Below are 11,931 nucleotides of genomic sequence, written 5' to 3' on the forward strand. Positions count from 1 at the left end.
ACCCCCTGACATCACCGGAAGTGTGTCATAAGGCCACACACCCCGCCCCCAACGGTCCCGGCCGCCACCGCCGGCCTTGCAGCTCCACTGCTGAGCCCCATGAGGGGCCCGGCGGTGGACCTGCAAGGCCGGCGGGAGTGCAAGGAAGCCCCGCGAAGGCCCTCCCTGGCCCCAGGCAGGCAGGGGTGGGGAGAGGCAGGGAGGAAGCAACTTACCCTTCTCCTGCCTCCTCCTGGCTGAATGAGGGCCGGAAGCGGGGCGGCCGGAAGCAGGGGGCGGGGCTTCGTCATGTGCCCCCCCGTACCTCACCCGGGGAAACTGCGATCCCCCGCGATCCCCCCCGAAATGACCTCTGGACACAGGTAACTTTAATGAAAATCAGTTACAATGGTTGTTTCTTTTCCAATGCAAACAACAGGGCAAGACTATTTTCCTCTATTCTATTTTCTCTAGTCTGTCATAACACAGAGTGATGCCAGTATCCATATATTATCAGTATGAATAGAATTCTGCCACACACATTGCCACACAGACCCAAGAGGTCAGATGTACATGGCATATGCTTCCAAGTGGCACTGACCCATTGCAAATGTATCAGCCCAGTGAGTCTGCATATCTGTGAAAAGTCCATTCCCAAAGCAAACTTCGAAAATGGAATTTGTTCCAGAAACCAATTGAATTTGCTAAATGAAACACCGCTGAGTAGATGCCAGTCACATAGAAGGAGATGCATTCTGTAACTGCTTCAGTTCAAATATTTTGTGTAAAGATGCTGACCTCCTAAGAAATCGGATATGTTCATTTTTCTTAGTGTTGCAGTTTCAGCTGCATCTTTCTCTATGATGATGCAGTTGTACAAAAACTGTTTGTGGCTGCAGAAATATGAGGAAGAACTGGGATAACCCCAAAACACCTGGAAGTGAGCAGAGTCATTTTCAGGCAGTTTTAAGGCCATATTTTTACAATACTCTCCCCCTCCCCTTCCAACTTCCAAATTGGAAAAGAACCAGTGATCTTTTAAAATATTTTAATGGTTCTTACAGTTGAAATCTCACTACTAATAATTGGGTTTCTGGTTATAATTTATGTGGATCCAAGGGCATAAAATACATTAATTTAGGCTGCTTCCACACTGGGTATTTGGGCTGGCTTGAATGCTAACTTCTACAAATGTGGGGGACTATGTGACTCAGGGGTGTAGACTTTCCAATTTCCCGGGGGGGGCTGGGGCTGGGCCAGAGGCATTGCTGTGCTAGGAGCAAGGGTGACTCCCGGGGGAGGCTGAGCACTTTCCTGAAAATTTCGGCGGGGGCTGAAGCCCCACCGCCCCCACGAAGATTACGCCTATGATGTGACTGGAATCCACGCAGTGGCGTTTCACTTGGGAAACAGTGTCGTGGTGCTTTCAGGCACCTTCTGCCCCCCCTCCCCTGGGCTTTTCTGTGGTCTTTCCTAAAAGTGCTATATTACAGTCTTTTCGAAAAGACTGCAGCACAGCTGGGTTGACCAGGCCCGTAGCCAGGATTTTATAATTCGGGGGGCCTTTAAATAAGTCAGGGGACACTGACGTCACAAAAATAAAAAATAAAAATTTTTAAAACTCACTTTTGCAGCGTTGACATACCCAATCGAAGCATTTCCTGAAGATCAGTAAGCAATATCATCAATATGAAAAAGGTACTCCTCCTACGCAGGGAAGCAAGCCACGCTTGGGGAAGGGGAGGCAGTGGGGAGTCCACTGGGTGGCTCAGAGAGTTGGTAGTCCTCCGGGTGGCCCAGAGAGCCAGGGCAACTCCTGGTGACCCTGTTCACAGAGCATTCAAGGCAGAAGATATGCATAGGTGATTTGCCGTCGCCTTCATCCACATAGCAACTCAAATCTTTCTTGGTGGTTTCCCATCCAAGTGCTAACCATGGCACACCTTGCTTAGCTCCCAAGCCCTGATGAGCTTGGGCCAAACTGGGCTGATTGGGCTTCTACTCAAAAGTAAGGCTCATGTTATCATTGGAAAGTGTCTTTGGGAATCTGGAATTGCAGCCTAAAATTCTCTTCCTTTTACTTGTATATGAAATGGTCTAAAGGAGGAGTACCTTTTTCATATTGATGATATTGCTTACTGATCTTCAGGAAATGCTTTGATTGGGTATGTCAACAAAAAAAAAGCATATTTGGGTTGGGGTCAATGCTCCCTCTAAGCCAGTGGTGGCGAACCTATGGTACGGGTGCCAGAGGTGGCACTCAGAGCCCTCTCTGTGGGCACGCGTGCCATTGCCGCAGCCGGGCCCAGACCATCATTAAAGTGTCGAATTCTCTGCCAAATAATTTTAAGTAAACGAAAGCATTTGGGATTGCTTTCCTTACTTTGTTTGGATCATCTTAAATTAATGTATGAGTTGTTTTTTCTAAAGTAAAACCTCAATATTCAGGTTAAATTGCCATGTTGGCACTTTGCGATAAATAAGTGGGTTTTGGGTCGCAGTTTGGGCACTCGGTCTCTAAAAGGTTCACCATCACTGCTCTAAGCTGTGGAGTTTTATGAGCAAAAATTCTACTTTGTAAGCCACTGACATTAAAGTTGTGAGCAAGCAATTTGGCTACTGCATAAATTAGTTTGCTCTGGAGCCATCCTTCCTGAGCTAAGGCAAAAATGTGTGAGCCGGAGGCTAAAAAACTGTGAGCTAGATCACACTAACTCAGCTTAGAGGAAACACTGGTTGGGGCGGAGCCACAGTGGAGCCTGCTGTTGGTAAGGGATTCGTGACTGCGCTCTTGGGGGGTCATAAGAACATAAGAGACGCCAATGTTGGATCAGGCCAAAGGCCCATCTAGTCCAACGCTCTGTCACACAGTGGCCAAAAATACCAGGTGCCATCAGGAGGTCTACCAGTGGGGCCAGGACACTAGAAGCCCTCCCACTGTTGGCTTATGGTTGGTTGGTTTTTATAGTCTGTTGGTTGGTTTTTATAGTCTGTTGTTGACATCCTCAACTCACTGCTGTGTCTGTTGCCTACCACACTACAGTAATTTGTCCCTATTAACCTAGTTTGTACAGTCACAATCCCCCCCCCCCAGTATCTGACTGGGGAATTTCAGATGACTTTCTCAAAAAGTACCAGCAACAAAGGGAGCTTGTAAAACAAGCACACAAATTGACATTCGTTGCAGACGGACAGTATGTTTGGCAGTGCCCTACTTTGTCACACCCAGAAGAGGCAAAAGCTAGCCAACATTGCACCAGGTGTAGTATGAGGCTTCTTATGGTAAAACAATTAAGTGCCATACTTGAAAACTCCAGGACAGCCAAATTGACTGTACACTCAAAACATGTTGAAAACACCCTATCTTGCTATGACAGCGTCTATGGCCAAATACAGCCGGCCAATGACTCAGTGATTGGGCTGTGCTGTAAAACCAGAGAGCTTGTCAAGCATCTGGCAGTCTGTAATCCATGGCTGGACATCTGCATTCAGGTTGGTAGGCAACAACTTGTGCAGACCTGAACTACTTCTTATTCTCTGCAGACTACACCCAAACAAACATGGGTATATACTAATGCATGTCTTGCGAACTGAACTAGAACTGAGCTAAACTGTTGAAAACATACCATTGTGTTGACTCTTACCTAACAGCACCATGAAGCTACGCTGTCCCAAATCTCATCTTCAAATCTGCCCAGCCCTTCTTGACCTTAAATTACACTACCCGGGCCTTTCTTAAAAATTGGTGCAGCAAATTTATTTATGCTACACAGGTAAGATGGCATGAACATGGAGAAAAGCTACACACCTGCTAAATAAAAATGTAGTATTCGTAATGCAAAATCCTGTTTGTAGTACCCATTAGTACAATGATTATTCTGTGAATGTGCTCCTAACTTGTACATCGGTAGTCCTTTTATTTATGGCAACACCCATGCTATGGAGTGGGATGAATATCTCTCTCATTTGATTAAAGGTATGCATTTTCCCTGTTTCCCCCCCTATCATTTCAAAACCATTGTCATTGCATTATTTGTTGTTTTCATTCCCAGTTGGTTTCAGTGATAATGATTTTGCTGCGTTCTCCAACAAATATGATGGATTTGAGACAAATAAGAGATTGATGGCTGGCTGGAAAGGAGATAGGGTTGCCAACTCCAGGTTGGGAAAGTCCTGGAGATTCGAGGGGTGGAGCCTGGAGAGTTTAGAGCAAATGTACCACCATCTCTGATGTTTTTATTTTCCATCCTACTAGGATGAAAGCTGGTACCCCTCACCATACTAGCCTTATCAAGGTCTCCCACTTCAGCTATGTAAACTATTTCAGTCCCCACACCCCTCCATACTTCAAAAAGTCCATCCTGGTTATCCATAAAAATCTTGATGTTGAATTGTTAGAGGTTGAAAGGTATATAACTTAACAGTCTAGCTAATGAGAAGACAGAGGTAGCATATCTTTCCTTGAATGCTGTATGACCTAAAAGTATAGAGGAAAGCTGATTTTATAATGAACAGAATGGCCTTACACACACCAATACATGGTAATAAGAATGGGATGGACAACCAAGAGGTTTATTTCAATGAGAAAGTGATGAACAAATAAGGGAGGCTTCTTGGAAGATACTGGTCATGCTGATCCCCATAAAAACAACCAAACAATTGGATAAGTAGAGAATGGAGCTGATGTAGGTAGAACCAGGAAAAAGCCAGACTTTCCTGTCCACATAGTCGTCAACCCCAGGTCTGTAGCTACAGTGAGGCATTTTGGGCCTGGCCCCCCGACTTCCTGCCAAGGTCCCCCAACTGCCATCCAGCCCTCACACACACACACACACACACACACACACACCCCGGTTCTCTGGGCCACCTGGAGGACTACCAACTCTCTGAGCCACCCAGTTTGGTGTAGTGGTTAAGTGCGCGGACTCTAATCTGGGAGAACCGGGTTTGATTCCCCACTCCTCCACTTGCACCTGCTGATGTGACCTTGGGTCAGTTACAAGCTCTGGCACAGCTGTCCTTGAAAAAGAGCAGTTTGTGTCAGAGTTCTCTCAGCCTCACCCACCTCACAGAGTGTCTGTTGTGGGGAGGGGAAGGGAAAGGAGTTTGTAAGCCGCTCTGAGACTCCAAGTGAAGGGCGGGGTATAAATCCAATCTCTTCTTCTTCTTCTCTTCAGTGGACTCCCCACTGCCTCCCCTTCCCCAAGCGTGGCTGGCTTCTTTGCATAGGCAGGCAAAGTGCGGATGCTGCAAAAGTGAGTTTTTAATTATTTTATTTTATTTTGTGACATCAGTACCCCCTGACTTATTTAAAGGTCCCCCCAAATTATAAAATCCTGGCTACTAGCCTGCAATGGCATGATGTGTTTTTTAGTAGACCTGCTGAAAATTGCTCCCCTACTGTGCGGAAAAGCTAGTATGGTTTAACATTTTAATACTAGTTTTTATCGGTTTTGCTAGGACATGTTCATAATGATTGAACTTTTTAAAGAGAGTATGCATAATAAATATTTTCAACAATTAATTTAATGAATGCCAGTCTCTTCTACTGCCCATTAATGTTTAAATAGCTTTCGAAAACCACAATTGTTCCCCTAACTTGCCCTGGACAAGTTATCAACTAAAGCTTTGGTTGATTAATTGATTACATTTTGACATAAATATTTCTCTTTTACATATAGCCATAAAACACAAGAACAGATCCACTGCTCTGCATCCACAGCTCACTTGATCCAACTGCATTCATGTAGCAAAGGAATCTGCTTTGGTTTTGGTTCAGACTTGCCCATTCTGTTTCTTCCCTCCCTGGTATTTTCCATTTGGGAGAAGGGTTGTTTGTTGTTGTTGTTATTGCATATTTTGTTTCTGGGGGTTGCTTTGTTTTTTCTGATTTTCTATCTGTTCTTCTCTGTCTCCATCCTCATCTCCTCACCAATTTTTTTCAAATGGAATGTTGCATGATGAGTTGTATAACCTATTATTATGATTTGAAAATTCAGAAAACCATTGGAATATGTTTCTGTGAAAGGGACATGCTAATCTGTTGAAATGGTGTATAATAATAATGAAACAAGTCTACAGCAAATAATTGGTTCATTAAGTTAAATCAATACATGAAATTCAGCCTCTATTCTTTAGTCCCAGTTTAGGATTTTGAAGGTCACAGTGGTGCTTTGAAATGAAAATGATGACTGGAAGAATTTCTTTTCTATGCTAATCTGAAAGTTGCATTAATTTTTGTCATATCTAGGCCTAAATTGAGGAATGAGAGGAAGGTTATTTTAACTGCAGCATGTGTGGGAGGGAGATGTTGAATAACATAGCAAAGGTGATCTTTAAAGAAGTAAGCCTATGGACAATTTATTACCTGAAAAAAATTAGGGATGTCATGTGATAGAATAATTTGATTTTTTAAAAACAGCAGATTACTCAACACATAGCTGTAAGAACTGAAGGTGTTAAGCACATTCATTAAAAGGCATGCCTCTTCCCTCTCTTAAGCTAAGAATGCTTTATCTATTTTTTCCCTCTACAAACAACTTTAAAAAAATTAAATTCTTACTGTTGGTATAAAACGCACCTGTCCATTTGTTACAGACCCTTACCTCCCAAAAAATCTATTAACATCATCAATTAATAGCTATTGCTAAACTGTAAGTTTAGAGGCCTTTGATTGCTGAAAAATTCCACCCCTCAAAATTGCCTTCTGAAATGTTCTGGAGCTTGAGCAGACTAATTTCCCATACCCCCTTTCTTATGTAACTGATACTCAGCTGCTCAACTTTCTACCCCTTCTGGAGCACATTTTGTCATCTAGTGGCTTATGTTTTAAGTCATTTCATTGCTCCACCCAACAGCATATATCCCCAAAGTTCTACACATAAGTGCCATCAAGTCACAACTAAGTAACGGCAACCCCAGCCAGGGGCTTTCAAGGCTAGTGAGAACCAGAGGTGGTTTGCCTTCCTCTGCAGAGTCTTCTTGATGGTCTCCCATCAATGTACCGACCCAGTGTAGCTTTTGAGATATGATGAAATTGGGCCATACCATGCAGCTTTCCCTCCCATCACGCTATTCAAATTCATCACTCAGTTCTGTTTCTAGCAGGAATGGGATCTCTCAAGTCATTAACAGTGGGGTATTGGGAGGTAAGGGATGACAGGGATGCCTTCTATGAATGATCTTGTTGTCCTAGTGTCTGTGCCCCCTTGCCCTGCAAAAGTTATTCTTTGGCCAGTTTTCCTACTCCTTCACATGTGATCTTTTGTCTGAAAGAGGTTGTGGCTGGGAAATACGATCAGGATTCCTTCTGTCAAGTGAGCTGCAGAGAGGTCTAAGTGATACAGTTGTAATAGCCATCCTTCCTGCCTTGTATATTCACTTGTCAAAAGGGAGTGTTCTTGAGGAGGGGATTTGAGCTTCTATTTGTGGTTGTCATGGGCCAGCCAGCTTCCACCTCCTCAGAGGAGGAAGAATCTGAAGAATCAGGCCCCACACTAACAGAATCCCCACCTGAGCAGATGGATCCAGCAGCAGACCCAATGAGGGAAGAATTGGGAAGCAAGAACACTTCCTAGCCATGGCCAAGTTGCTTGATCTTCCAGGAGAAGAAAGAGATGCTACTAGGGTTGCCAGGTCCCTACCTTCTGCCAGCGGGGGGATCGAGCGCCTGTCTGGGAACTTCTGGTGATGTCATTGTGCTAGGCACATCGCCAGGAGGTGCTCTAGCATTCGGCCAGAAACTCTATGGTACCATCGAGTTTTTAGGCCGAGTGCTAGAGTGTCCCCCCGGCAATGTGCCCAGCACTTTGGGGGTGGGGTTACCCCTGCTGTCCAGCTCCAGGCCAGTGGATCAGGGGGCCCTAAAGCGGGCAAACCTGGGAGACCCCACCGCCTGGGAGAATGGCAAGCCTAGATGCCACAGAGGCCAGCTTACCTGCCAGCATCTCCTGATCCAGCAGAGAGGAGGAGGAAGAAGAAGAAAAGAGTGCTTGGTGGCTCAGGAGAGATGACAGAGCACCCGCTTGGCTTCTCAGCAACAGTCAGTGTTAGATCTGGAAGCAGAGTCCTTGCAGGACCAGGACAGTAAAAGACCTGCACCTGTAGGAAGGTGAAGACAACTGCCTGGCCCATGGAGGATGAGTCAGCAAAAGGTGCAGATAAAAAGAACACGCTGAGCAAGGCTTACTGTGGAAGCAGCCTTGCTGCCTCCCCTGTGTGCTGACCTTTTTATCAAACAGAGCTCTACCCTGTCCCTTCTGCCTTTTACCTTGGTCTTTTGTAATCTGTGCTTGCTCCTGAAGCCTGGGACCTAGACTCTGTATCCTGCACCTGTTCCCAAGCCTTGGAACCAAACTCCTGGACCCTTAACCCGACTCCAGACCAGTTTGTATACCTTGTTCCTGTGTATTTCTGTACTTGTTGTCATTGTATTTGTGTATCCCAGAAACCCCAGGTACAGCAACAACTCCAGGTTTAACCATGAATGTGACAGTGGCACTCCCAAGAGTGTGGAAGTTACAAGGCTCCTTCTGGGTGCGTCATGGTCCTCTCTACAGTGGAAAGTGCTTTGTTCCAAGTACTTGTTCCCTGGTTTAGCTCTGCATTCCTTATTGTTATTAAATTTTAGTATTAGATGAAGGAATAGCTGCTCAAGGGTCCTACCTCCCTTTGTGTAGCCCTTGTAATATCACTTTATGCCAGCCATGTCAACGTGCTATTTGCATACATTACTGGATATTGCACTGTTGATGCTGTATAGCAATCATTTCCAACACAATCTGACTTGTCTACACAGGAAAATCCAGTTGTCAATGACTGCAATTGTGTACTGATAGGGCAATACCCAAAGATGTGTGGATGCAGCTTTGATTATTTCAGTTTAACAAAGAACCCATTATTGGTAGCTGAGCTTTCTATGAACCCAGTGTCTTCTCCCTTATCTGTGGAAGAAGAAATGTATTAACAGGAAGAACACAATCCATGTGACACTTATGAAATTAAGCTTCATTGCTGCTCTGTCACATCTGGGAACTTGGGTTTTGTTTTGCTTTTTTAAAAATCCAATTAGTTCTAACTGAGCTAACTATAGTGGTCCTAAATCATTCCCTAGAGTACTATTACATCAGATAAGGAAGTAATGCAATTACCACCACAAATGGTTTTGTAGAAAGTTTGACAGCAGTGGTAGTTTCATCCAGGAGGAAGACAGAACGGGGATCTAGACTTTCTGCTAAAGAAAAGCAAAATCATTCATACAACCCCCTCCCTCCCCAGTCTTTCATAATTATATATTATCCTGAGCAGGAAAAGTATCACAAGTCTGAAGATCTACAGTGTTGTGATTTGTTGTTTACCATAGGAATAATGCAGCCAACCCTCACCCCCAAGAGTTTAGAAATCCCCTGATTTCAATGGGAAATATGTCAGCCTTAGAGATGTATATTTGGGGCCATATTATGTCCTGTGTTTTTGATGATGTTGTATTTGCTTTACTTGAGTTGTAAATGACTTTGAATATGGGTCTGAAGAATATTTTTTAACATACATATGTACATTCTAATTTATCCCTTTAAAAATCTGGCATGCTGCTCTACCTTTAATAGCAGTCCTGTACGCAAGCAGTCCAGCACAGAGAAATTTGCTGGCAGGGAGACAAAGGCTGTATTCAGATTGATATCATAGACAACTGCATTTAGGCCAAAGTGTGTCTGCATGTGTTCCTCACCCCCCCCACCCCAATCTTTATTGTGCAAAGAAACACAGTTAATAAGGAACTTCCATTACCTGTGACAGAATAAATAAAGGCACACACACGTTAAACAGTTTTTGCAGCATTTAAAAGGATGCTAAATCCACCGTGGTTTGGCCTCTTGGTTAGAAAGAGTAAAACTAACTCCACTTAAAGTAGGCTTGCCAAGTCCCCCAGGGGGGTGGGGAAACCCCCGCCCCAGAGGCCCGTTCCCCGCCGGTGGATCGGTCCCCGGGGGGAACCCCACCCCAAACTATGTGACGTGCACGTCACCCGGAAGTGATGCAACCACGCCGGGCACGCTGGGGGCAACTAGGGGACGTGGCTGCGGCACACGTGCACTTCAGGAGCGAGCCGGGAGTCCACCCGCTGCAGCAACAGGTAGGACTTGGCAATCCTAACTTAAACTGTGCACTTGCATTTGTATATCACGGATAGCTAGAACTGGTTTTTAACTACAATTCTCTGTGAGAGAAGGGAAGAGCGACGAGTGAGGCTAAAAGATATGACGCTGGACGATGAGCCCCTCAGGTCAGAAGGTGTCCAATATGCTACTGGGGAAGAGCACAGGGCAAGTACAAGTAACCCCAGAAAAAGTGAAGCAGCTGGGCCAAAGCCAAAAGGACCCTCAGCTGTGGATGTGTCTGATGGTGAAAGGAAAGTCTGATGCTGCAAAAAGCAGTACTGCATAGGAACCTGGAATGTAGGATCTATGAATCCAGGTAAGTTGGATGTGGTCAAAATGAGATGGCAAGACTAAATATCAACATCTGGGGAATCAGTGAACTAAAGTGGATGGGAATGGGCGGATTTAACTCAGAAGACCATTATATCTACTACTGTGGCTAAGAATCCCATAGAAAAAATGGCATGGCCTTTATAGTCAACAAGAGAGTGTGAAAGGCAGTAATGGGATACAATCTCAAAAATGACAAAATGATCTCAGTCCAAATCCAAGGCAAACCATTCAACATCACAGTAATCCAAGTCTATGCCCAAACCACTGACGCAAAAGAGGCTGAAGTGAACCGGTTCTATGAAGACCTACAACACCTCCTAGAACACCAAAAAAAAGATGTAATTATCATCATAGGGGACTAGAATACTAAAGTAGGAAGTCAAAAGGTAACCGGAATAACGGACAAGTTTGGCCTTGGAGAACAAAATGAAGCCAGGCAAAGGCTAACAGAGTTTTGTCAAGAGAACACACTGGTTATAGCGAACACCATCTTCCAGCAACCTAAGAGGCGACTCTACACATGGACATCACCAGATGGGCAACACCAAAATCAGACTGATTATATCATTTGCAGTCAAAGATGGAGAAGCTCTATACAGTCAGTAAAAACAAGACCTGGAGCTGACTGTGGCTCAGATCATGAGCTACTCATTGCAAAATTCAGACTTAAACTGAAGAAAGTTGGGAAAACCACTAGGCCATTCAGGTTTGACCTAGGTCACATCCCTGATTAATATACAGTGGAGGTGAAGAATAGGTTTAACGGACTAGATCTGATAGACAGAGTGCCTGAAGAACTATGGATGGAGGTTCATGACATTGTACAGGAGGCAGCAACCAGCACCATCCCAAAGAAAAAGAAATGCAAGAAAGCAAAGTGGCTGTCTGATGAGGCTTTACAAATAGCTGAGGAAAGAAGGAAAGCGAAAGGCAAAGGCGAAAAGGAAAGATTTACCCAACTGAATGCAGATTTCCAGAGAACAGCAAGGAGAGATAAGGAGGCTTTCCTGAATGAACAATGCAACGTTAAAGAGGAAAACAATAGAATGGGAAGGACTAGAGATCTCTTCAAGAAAACTGGAGAAATCAAGGGAACGTTCTGTGCAAAGCTGGCCATGCTGAAGGACAAAAACAGGAAGGACCTAACAGATGCAGAAGATATTAGGAAGAGATGGCAAGAATACACAGAAGAACTATACAAGAAGGACCTCAATGTCCTTGACAACCACGATGGTGTGATCACTGACCTCGAGCCAGACATCCTGGAGTGCGAAGTCAAATGAGCCTTAGAAAGCATTACTAACAACAAAGCTAGTGGAGGTGATGGTATCCCAGCTGAGCTATTCAAAGTCTTAAAAGATGATGCTGTTAAAGTGCTGCACTCAATATGCCAGCAAATTTGGAAAACACAACAGTGGCCACAGGATTGGAAAAGATCAGTTTACATTCCAATCCCAAAGAA

The sequence above is a fragment of the Gekko japonicus genome, unplaced genomic scaffold (genome assembly GCF_001447785.1).
Source record: "Gekko japonicus isolate JY-2015 unplaced genomic scaffold, Gekko_japonicus_V1.1 scaffold1177, whole genome shotgun sequence".
Taxonomy (NCBI): domain Eukaryota; kingdom Metazoa; phylum Chordata; class Lepidosauria; order Squamata; family Gekkonidae; genus Gekko; species Gekko japonicus.